This window comes from Panicum virgatum, chromosome 7K (assembly GCF_016808335.1).
Source record: "Panicum virgatum strain AP13 chromosome 7K, P.virgatum_v5, whole genome shotgun sequence".
Lineage (NCBI taxonomy): Eukaryota > Viridiplantae > Streptophyta > Magnoliopsida > Poales > Poaceae > Panicum > Panicum virgatum.
In genome coordinates, this window is record NC_053142.1 from 34,988,004 (window position 1) to 34,996,338 (window position 8,335).

General features: G+C 43.5%; 1 long non-coding RNA gene across 3 annotated transcripts; it reads right to left on the reverse strand.

Annotated features, from left to right (window-relative positions):
• Window positions 1-2,998: 2,998 nt before the first annotated feature.
• Window positions 2,999-6,553, reverse strand: LOC120642282. 3 transcript variants are annotated; one of them, XR_005662553.1, is made up of 5 exons: window positions 6,387-6,553; window positions 6,241-6,261; window positions 6,077-6,149; window positions 4,575-5,967; window positions 2,999-4,469 (listed from the first exon to the last, which is right to left on the reverse strand). It is a non-coding gene; the product is annotated as an uncharacterized LOC120642282 (long non-coding RNA). The 3 variants fall into 3 exon arrangements; XR_005662554.1 differs by having other exon boundaries at window positions 4,575-5,087; window positions 5,856-6,149; XR_005662552.1 differs by having other exon boundaries at window positions 4,575-6,149.
• Between the last annotated feature and the right edge of the window lie 1,782 nt (window positions 6,554-8,335).

The window sequence follows — 8,335 nt, forward strand, 5'->3', positions numbered from 1 at the left end:
ATATATGTAACAAAAAAGTCAGAACAAAACTGTGCAACACAACTATGCATACGGAGATTGCATAATATTGAGAAACAACAAAATTATGCTCGTCAGCTTTTTATGATGTTTACCAAAATTTAAGTACACAACAATTAGAAAGACAAAAATTAAATATATGCTGAAAAAATTAACAAAAAGAGAAACTATATGAACAAAAAAATAATATTACAGACAAAAGGTTTTGGATTTAAAAATTGATATACAAAAAAATTGAGATAAAAAATTGAACACAAAGGGGTGAAAAATGGATCACAAAGTTGGGAGACAAACATTCAAGAAAAAATAGATGAGAAAATCTTGTGTTGAAATCTTTTTCAGGAAAAATTAAGAAGAGATATAAAATGTTTTAAAGTTTGTCAAAATGTGTGTAACAAGCCTGAAAAAATTGCGTGACAACAAATTGAAAAAAAGGAAGGCTAAAAGGACTACGAGATCCGCAGAATAAACTCGAAGCTCACAGCGGCTGCCGCATGCTGGGGATCCACTGCTCCATGAACCTGAGGCCAGCGAGCCAATCCCGTGGCCGTTGTTCGCTGTGCAACCACCGGCACATCGTTGTGCGTTGTCAGGATCCACGATCCTGGCGTCCATCGTGCGATTCTGCTCATCGACGACCTCCACTTCCGGCACAAAGCTCAAGCCGCCTCCCGCCTGGACACGCGGTTACACATGAGGCAGCAGTCCGAGCGACTCGCAACGGTGAGTCAGGATAGTAAACCGGTTTACCGGGCAAGAGAAGAGATAGACAAGGGGAAAAGGAAATGAAGGGAGAAAGAGAAATAAGAAAGGATGTGACAGGTGAGTGGGGAAAGTGGAAAGTAGAATGAAATGATGAACCAGTGGTACATAGGGCTGGATCCCGAGCTAGCTCAGCTCGGCTTGACTCAGTTAGCTTAACGAGCTATCTCAGCTCAGCTTGACTCAGTTAGCTTAACGAGATATCTTGACAAAACAAGCAAAATTGCATGGGGGATCAGAGGGGAAGAGGGGCTGTGCCCCCTACCCACATGTTGGACCCACCCCTGTGGTCAAGATAACATCATCTATGTTTCGGTTAAAATATTGTCGTGCACCTTTGGATCCTACGGTTTCTATTTGTGTCATCATCATACATTGTCGTCTCTCTGCCCCCAAACAAAATAGTGCGCACTTCCTCACCTTGCTCCCTCGTGTCCCCTCCTCCACTGGTCTCCAGTAGTCACCATAGGCTATGTTTAGATCCGTAAAATAGTGGTAAAAAAGGTCACATCGAATACTGTAGCACACTGTATCACTTTTCATTTGTTTGTGGTAATTATTGTCCTACCATGACCTAATTAGGCTCAAAAGATTCGTCTCGTCATATACATCAAAACTATACAATTAGTTTTTTTATTTACCTACATTTAATGCTCCATGCATGAGGCAAGAGATTTGATGTGATAGGTGAATAGTGAAGTTTGGAGAGAAAAATTTTGGAACTAAACACAGTCATAGGCATAATTCGTGAACTTTACGAACCGGTCACATCCAAGCCTCGCCTATACGTTTACTTGAAGTCACAAATGCATGGGCACAAATAAAAACTTTATCTCGCGAACATCAAAGAGGATGTGAATGTTTTGCTGCTGCACATCATCAATGATGGACAAGTTCCCTAAGCCTAGTTTCTACCTAGCATCAAAGAAGAAATGACTTAACTTGTGATCTGCGAACAAAGTTAGGAAGTAGGAGAGGGTTGTAGGGCTGACGAGGCTTCTCATGGTGAGCTTGCCACAACCGAATGTCACAATAAGAGGCACCTTGCGGCACACACTGAAGGTGAAGGTCTCCAATGTGAGGACGCCATCCTCCTTCGCACCACCGTACATATAATCGAACATGCATCTGGTCTTGTTGGAGCATTTCTTGGTGCCATGGTATCCCTCCTTGCAAAATATGTTGATGATGAGGATCGCCGTGCCACGGAACAGCTTGCATTGCGTCCATGTGAGATTGGTGACCGTGTTGATGATGAGAGTCTACGCTTGTCGCGGTGTACCAACGCTGATGGCCAATGTGTACATAGGGGTGGTTAAGGTCGGCGTGGAAGCTGGTGGAGCTATAGCTTACTGTGACGAGGAGCCAAAGAAGCTGGAGGAGGCAAGGGCGAAGTTAGCGGTAAAAGACATTGTGGGCATCTTCATTGCCCTAAGGGGTCATTTGCCCCCCCCCCCCACACCCCACCCCAAACTCAACAGTAATTTCCATAGGATTAACCATATTTTATAGGCTCAGCTGACGCGCTGAACCCACCTAGTTCTGCCCCAATCAATAATGAAGATAAATCCAAATCTATAGGAAAAGGATGAAGAAGAAGACTCTTTTCGAAAGGCGCAAACAAGCATATATACGAGAAACAGGTTCCAATTTGTGAATCCTTTTTCTCGTTACACTTGCAGTGCTCGTTGAAGTGTACTACGTGGATGAAGTACGTCGTAGTACCCATTTTATATTTATAATTTATGATTTAATAATCAATTTAATTTGCTTCAATTGATCACCTGACGTTCATTTCTAGGTTCTCAACGCAATGGTTTTTGGAGAAAAAGTTATTTTGGGCGTCTTCTTTCTAATAAGGGACGCGACATGAGAACTGGATGCGCTCAACGTGACACGTGGAAGCCCAGCTACCAAGTGTATCTGGAGGCCAGTTCTGATCTGGAGTGCCACATCGTCTCTCTTGGGCATTGCTATTTTTGTTGGCTAGCTGAAAACTCAGCGCGCCTAGATATCCTAATACGAGTACTTTGCGCGCGCCAAGGCGCGCCCTTGCAGTCACTTAATATAACGATAATATCATTAGTTCTACAAAATCATATCTCTAGGCAGGCACGAGAGGTGAAATAATTTCTGAAAAAACATGGGTGGTAAACAATCCATTATTAGCATCTTCTTAAATTTGTAAAATAGATTAGAGAGAAAAGCGATGAGAATCAATAACAAAAACTAAAGATTCTGTAGTCTGAAATATCACTGAGGTCTATTACTAATTACAATTAATACGACAAACAAATAATAGCTGGAGTAGCTGCTTGGGACTACTGTATTACAATAACAAATGGAAAAACTTGTTATGGCTAAAATTTAATACAAATAAAAGACATTATCAAGCCTTCTCTTCAATGGCAACAAACGCAAACACCTAATAGAAGCATACAAGGACATTACCTAATCCAACATGTGCTGAATATTTTCAGTGTGCAACTATATATCCACAGCAACAAAAAATATCTATGTAAAATTGCTTTTTATTTGACTCAAATTGAGGCATGTACGCATTTCCTCGCATCAGTCCCTTGTCGTTCCATTGTCATGACCATATGATGAAGCTTAAGGTTAATATTGCAAACAAAAGGGATCAAACTGTATCCACTAAAGAAATTTCATTTAGACATTCTGGATGTTGATTAGTACAAAAATTTGTCACCTCAAACTGAGATTCAGCATGTATTATAAATTAATCTATTAAAGCAACTAAATTTTGCAAATTTACATGATACTATAACATTTATAGGATACTACAATTGATGAAGAGGGAATGTTTACGAAGATTCATAATCTAAGTATCATAATCTGAACAAACATTGACGTGCTTTTTAACTGGCCTTAAGTTCACTCTTAGAACCTTGTTGGAGTAGCAGCAGCAGCTAGAGGATGAGCTGCTATAGACAACAATCGGAAAAAGAATTTACCTTCTTGGCTGTTTGGTATAGTATCATCGCAAAAGCATTGTTGAAACAAGCTTCACAAACCTCAACTATGGAAAGACATTATTCCCATAGTTGCAATTTGAAAGTTTTGCAAATGAAAAGATAAGAAGCGAATGACTCAACTATGATAATAAATGCCAAAAAAAACAGACCATAAGTTGGTTAATATTCGCTAAACTCTATAATTAGCACGTAGAAAAATCGATTCCGGTAATAGAACAAAAAATGCAATTGCTAGCAGTTTCAATATACATGATTATCCGACCTTTTAGGAAGGATAATTGAGACAAAGTATGAGATTATAATTTTAATTGTCAATGCCATTGTATACTGTAGCTAGCAAAAATGAGCCATTGCGACCAGGAAAATGACATTATGCAATGACATACTGGCTACATGAATGCTTCAGTAACACGGTAAATTTTCACAGGTGAATACAAGGGCAAATCAATTGAAAGTTAACCAGTAATAATACTCAAGGCACACCTACATGTACAGAAAACATCCTATTATTTGGACCAAAGAAGGTAGCGAACAACACTGGATAGCAAAGTGGATAAAGGACATCTAGACCATGAAGTAGGAGAAACTAATGAGATAACATGCTGGACGCATAAAAATCACTTACAATAGCATGCTGCCCATAAGCTGCAATGAACCACCATAGTATGAATCAGCATACGGATATGAAATAGCCTGGAAATGAAAGCAACTCGTGTAACTCACATGATTGCCTATTCCAATAACATGTGAACACTTGCAACCTAAAATTACTTAAGGACCGCTACAATTGGAACTTACAAAGGACTGACTATGGTTAGTTTTTGGATGTGCATAAGCTGTTTCTGGGTTGCCAAGGGATAAAGCTCATCCTGTTTCCATCACTCTTCAAGTACTCATCATGGTTACCTAGAATTAACACAAGGAAAAAAGAATTGTCAAATAACTTTGATTGCACATATGCAAACAAGCTTTGCGGCTATGGAAATTTCCTTTTCTTTTTGACCATTTTTTCTATGATATTCGTTAAGGCTTCCTACGCTCATTCCAGATATTTTTTGATGACTCTCGCTAGTTGATTGGGTGCTAGAGAGTCGTAATCAGGAATTTGATGACCAAATGTTGGATCATTATCATGCCATTTTCTGCAGAGGGACACAATATGCGTTAAATTTTTAGCTGCAACAAACCAGACTACTAAAGGCATTAAAAAGGATAGAGGGCTCACAAAAAATCAAATTGAACAATATATTGAAGACTTTCCTTATGTCTCATCTCCTGGAAATTCTCAATTCTTATCTATCAGTTCAGACTCTGTAAATATAAACATAGGTCAGTCCCAAAAGAAATAATTAGAGATTTCAAACAAATGCAGCCTCCCTAATATGGAACAACTTATACATGAAAAGAGAATTAGCCTTCAACCATACTCATGAAAAATGAAACTTAAGTTTGCGAATCCATTCAAGCTGAACATCTGAGATGCGTAACTTTTTGTATCAGCGCCATGCCTCAACTCAGAAGCACCCTGTGAAATTCCATTTACTTTATGCCAACTCATCCGTATAGCGCCGCCATAATTTTTTTTGAGCAATCAAATTATCTGATGAAAGCCTAATTAAGTTCTTCATGACCACTTTAGCTTTGCCTATAAGCCCAATAGTGAATTAGCGCTGCAAATTAAGGTTGCTAGTTCTTCCCACCTAAAGTTTTCTCACAATTTTTATACAGTAATTATGTGTGAGACGAATTGTTTCCTCAAAATAAATCGTGAGCAAACTAACTATCATGCAAATCTCTGCTGCGTGAACTGTACATAAACCCAGCATTGCTGCAAAGGTGCAAGCTCCCTGTCCAAAGCATCTCCTTCCCCCTAACCATAAGCCAACTAGACACAACTGGCACTGTGAATTCACAAGGATCGTTCAGATATGAACACTAAGAAGCAACAAAACCATCAATTAACCAACACGTATCCAACATATGTTGTGTTCTAGCAAATTGAAGAAGGCTTTAACATAAGGCACTAGGGGGCATACTGCAGCCACCAGTCCACCACCTCACTTTCGCACAGAAACTCACCCTCAAATCTAGCAAATTGAAGGCTTTAACACAAGGCACTAGGGGGCGCACTGCAGCCACCACCTCACCTCCGCCCAGAAATATGCACCCTCAAATCTCAGTGTCATATCAACTCAAAAAACAACCCAGAAACCAAGAAACCAATTAGATCCAACACAAATCAGGTAGAGTTGCAAAGAAACGGTTCGAGAACCAGCTCGTCTGGGAGAAGTAGAGCTTACCCACGGCTTGGGGCAGCGGGGAGCGGCAATGGAGGAGAGGCGGCGGCGGGCGGAGGTGTTTTCCGGGAGACCTCTGCAGCGGAGAAATCAAGCGAGTAAGTGCTCATACGAGCCGCGGAGGAGAAGAGGAAGGTGTAGTAGCGATGAATCAAAGGGAGACTCACCGAAAATGACAAATTTCGACCCTGGCCGGCATTGGGGAGGAGGCAGTGGCGGCAGCAATGGAGATGGGGAAAACCAAAGGGGTTAGGGTTTGGGGAGGGCAATCAGGGTCTTAAAGAAGGAGGGTGAGCAGGAGACGAGTAGCCACCATGATGGAGGAGCATAGGAGCTGGCGCGCCGGCCATGTCGCCGCCGCCACGAGCCCCACAAACCACACGTCTGCTGCCGCTAGCAGGGGCACGACGGTCGCCTCCTTCACCTTCACCATCGACGAGGAGGTCGAGCGAGGGAGTCGAGTGGTGAGGCGTGTTTATTTTACCACCTCAGCAGCACGATGTTGGATTGATCTCCTTCCTAATAGGCCCAACGGTGTATTAGGCCCTTAATCCGCGCCCTGAGCGGGGGCGCCCAACTCTTAATGGTTGGTGGGCCCCGCTGTGCATCGCCAAAAATAAAAAGGGGTGAGGGGCCGGGGCACTGGTAATGAGGTTCACCGCGCCGCCTAGACCCTCACCCACAGAAACCCTAAGCCGATCTACTATGGGGCGCTGGAGCAGCGGGAAGTTCCACCATCGCCGCCGCCAGCTCCGTCCCGCCGTCGCTGCCATCGTCCTCGACGCCGTCGCGCCGGCATCGACCTCGCTGCATCACTCGTCGCCACCTTTGAGCGGATCTCCATCAACGAACCCGAGATGGCCAGCTCAAGCTCTTCTGCAGGCACTGAAGGTCCTATCTCTCTCTCTGCGTGTGTGTTCTTGTGTAGATCTAGAGAGTCTTGTACTTGACAAAAAGAAAAGAAAGTTGAAACCTCACTGATCCGTGCACTAGTGCGATCCTAAAGCTTACAATGGTATCAGTCGCCTTGCTAGCGCATAGATCTAGTAGGGGAAAGCATGATTCAAAAATGAATCGAAAGAAACCAAGAACAGAAATGGAAAATCGGTCATGGATCGAAAAAGTGGCAAACCCTAACCCTTGCCAAAGAACATAGAAGGCGAGGCTTACCTAGGCTCTAGTCGCCAGCACATCAAGGGCACCCGCGACGCCGGTACACCAGCGCACGGGATGGACCCGCTCCGCCGCTCATCGGCGAGCGGCACAGAGCCGGACTCCGCGCGCGCAGGTACTCTAGAAAGGGCTCCACCGCCAACCCGCTCGACGGCGGCGCGCTCCCGCACGGGAGAGCGCGCGCGCCGGCGAAGGGGGTGATGGCGGCGCCGGTCGTTCCCTCCTCCGCCCAGAGAGCCTCCGCCGTTCGCGTGGAGAGAGAAGGGGGAGGGAGAAATGCCGCTAGGGTTCAGGGGGGAGCCGGCATCGCCCGTTTTGCTCGCGCGAGGCGTGCGGGGGGCCGTCGGATTCAGATCCGACGGTCAGGGGCGACACGGCGGCGAACGGGCTGAAAATGGCCCAAGAGGGGCACCGCGTTGGGCTGATTTGGCGGCCTGGCCGTCGGCTGCCGGGCTGAAGGCCCGAGCGCCGTGCGCGCCGAGTGGACCGGGCCGAATTCTCGCCCGGGCCGCTTGAACAATGTAAGATTTAATTGGTTTTTTCTATTTTCAGAAGCTTTTTCAATAGTTTGATCTCTATTCAATTTTGCACCAATGTGTATATTGTTTAGAGCTAAAAGTTCACAGTATTGCTTCTGAAAATAGAAATTTTCTACATGTTTCTGCTGCAAAGTCATTACAGTTGCTCTTTGCTTTAATTCGAACCAACGAGACAATTAAATTTAAGAGCATGTTTAAAGAGTTTTCTTGAGAAGTGAATTATGATATTGTTATTTTCTGACCAACGTTGTTAATAGTAGTATTATAATTTTTGGTACAGTTTTTGTGCATTTATTTCTATTTCTGCCCAACGGTGATATAGATTTAATTGCATAAACAGTTGTATGTTCTATTTTGACCAACGTTGGAATTATTACATGCAATTGTTGTTATTATATTCTCACTATTTTTTGAAATTTTCAGCGGGGATGAACTTGATGGGATTCATCAATCACATCCCAACTCTAAAAGGAGACAACTATGACGAACAGATCAAGAAAGTTGATCTTGCATTCGTCTGTGGAGAGGTGGATGAGATAATCACCACTCC